Source organism: Arachis stenosperma, chromosome 6 (assembly GCF_014773155.1).
Source record: "Arachis stenosperma cultivar V10309 chromosome 6, arast.V10309.gnm1.PFL2, whole genome shotgun sequence".
Lineage (NCBI taxonomy): Eukaryota > Viridiplantae > Streptophyta > Magnoliopsida > Fabales > Fabaceae > Arachis > Arachis stenosperma.
Genome location: NC_080382.1, coordinates 51,940,850 through 51,943,319, shown reverse-complemented (window position 1 = coordinate 51,943,319; position 2,470 = coordinate 51,940,850). Strand labels below are relative to the sequence as shown.

Genomic DNA, 2,470 nt, shown 5'->3' with positions numbered 1-2,470 from the left:
CATGATCATGAACCTAATAAAACATAAAAGAACAATAAAATAAAAAATAAAATTAGATAAATAAAATTGGGTTGCCTCCCAATAAGCGCTCTTTTAGTGTCACTAGCTTGACAGTGGGCTCTCTTGGAGCCACAAAGGTGATTAGGTCAATGTTGTGGACTCCCAACACTAAACTTAGAGTTTGGATATGGGGATTCAACACCAAACTTAGAGTTTGGTTATGACCTCCCAACACCAAACTTAGAGTTTGATTGTGGGGGCTCTGTTTGACTCTGTACTGAGAGAAGCTCTGCATGCTTACTCTCCCTTGTTACAGAAGGATAGCCGTGTGCCTTAAACATAAGGTAGTCCCCATTCAATTGAAGGACTAATTCACCTCTGTTAACGTCTATCACAGTTTCTCCTGTGGCTAGGAAAGGTCTTCCAAGGATGATGCATTCATCCTCCTCCTTTCTGGTGTCTAAGATTATGAAATCAGCAGGAATGTAAAGGCCTTTAACCTTTACCAACACGTCCTCTACTAATCCATAAGCTTGTCTTACTGACTTGTCTGCCAATTGTAATGAGAATAAGGCAGGCTGTACCTCAATGATCCCTAGTTTCTCCATTACAGAGAGTGGCATAAGATTTATGCCTGACCCCAGGTCACACAGAGCCTTGTTAAAGGTCATGGTGCCTATGGTACAGGGTATTAAGAATTTACTAGGATCTTGTCTCTTTTGAGGTAAAGTTTTCTGAACCCATGTATCTAGTTCACTAATGAGCAAGGGAGGTTCACTTTCCCAAGTCTCATTACCAAACAACTTGGCATTCAGCTTCATGATGGCACCTAGATATTGAGCAACTTGCTCTCCAGTTACATCTTCATCCTCTCTTGAGAAAGAATAGTTTTCGGAGCTCATGAATGGCAGAAGGAGATTTAGTGGAATCTCTATGGTCTCTATATGAGCCTCAGATTCCTTTAGGTCCTCAATAGGGAACTCCTTCTTGTTTGAGAGACGTCCTAGGAGGTCTTCCTCACTAGGATTTTCGTCCTTCTCATCCCTTGTGCATTCGGCCATATTGATTACATCAATGGCCTTGCACTTTCCTTTTGGATTTTCTTCTGTATTGCTTGGGAGAATACTGGGAGGAGTTTCAATGACTTTCTTACTCAGCTGGCCCACTTGTGCCTCCAAATTTCTGATGGAGGACCTTGTTTCACTCATGAAACTTAAGGTGGCCTTTGACAGATCAGAGACTAAATTTGCTAAATTAGAGGGGCTCTGCTCAGAATTCTCTGTCTGTTGCTGAGAAGATGATGGAAAAGGCTTGTTATTACTGAGCCTGTTTCTTCCACCATTATTAAAGCCTTGTTGAGGCTTTTGTTGATCCTTCCATGAGAAATTTGGATGATTTCTCCATGATGAATTATAGGTGTTTCCACAAGGTTCACCCATGTAATTAACCTCTGCCATTGTAGGGTTCTCAGGATCATAAGCTTCTTCAGAAACTGCCTCTTTAGTACTGTTGGATGCATTTTGCCATCTATTCAGACTTTGAGAAATCATGTTGACTTGCTGAGTCAACACTTTGTTCTGAGCCAATATGGCATTCAGAGCATCAATTTCAAGAACTCCCTTCCTCTGAGGCGTCCCATTATTCACGGAATTCCTCTCAGAAGTGTACATGAATTGGTTATTTGCAACCATGTCAATAAGTTCTTGAGCTTCTGTAGGCGTTTTCTTTAGGTGAATGGATCCACCTGCAGAATGGTCCAATGACATTTTGGAAAACTCAGATAGACCATAATAGAATATATCTAATATGGTCCATTCTGAAAACATGTCAGAAGGACACTTTTTGGTCATCTGCTTGTATCTTTCCCAAGCTTCATAGAGGGATTCACCATCTTTTTGTTTGAAGGTCTGAACATCCACTCTAAGCTTGCTCAGCTTTTGAGGAGGAAAGAATTTATCCAAGAAGGCCGTGACCAGCTTATCCCAGGAGTCCAGGCTATCTTTAGGTTGTGAGTCTAACCATGTTCTAGCTTTGTCTCTTACAGCAAAAGGGAAAAGCATGAGGCTGTAGACTTCAGGATCTACTCCATTTGTCTTAACAGTCTCACAAATCTGCAAGAACTCAGTTAAAAACTGATAAGGATCTTCAGATGGAAGTCCATGAAACTTGTAGTTCTGTTGCATCAAAGCAACTAATTGAGGTTTCAGCTCAAAATTGTTTGCTCCAATGGCAGGAATTGAGATGCTTCTTCCATCAAACTTGGACGTGGGTATAGTAAAATCACCAGCCATTCTCCCTGCATTATTGTTGTTGGGTTCGGCTGCCATCTCCTTCTCTTGTTCGAAATTTTCAAAAAGGTTGCCCTGGATTGTTGTAATTTAGCTCCTCTTAGTTTCCTCTTCAGAGTCCTTTCAGGTTCAGGATCAGCTTCAACAAGAGTGTCTTTTTCCTTGTTCCTGCTCATATGAAA

General features: G+C 41.2%; 1 non-coding gene across 1 annotated transcript; it reads left to right on the top strand.

Annotated features, from left to right (window-relative positions):
• Positions 1 to 1,824: 1,824 nt before the first annotated feature.
• LOC130937707 (small nucleolar RNA R71) lies at positions 1,825 to 1,928 on the top strand. The gene has a single exon (XR_009068912.1). It is a non-coding gene; the product is annotated as a small nucleolar RNA R71 (small nucleolar RNA).
• The last annotated feature ends 542 nt before the right edge of the window (positions 1,929 to 2,470 follow it).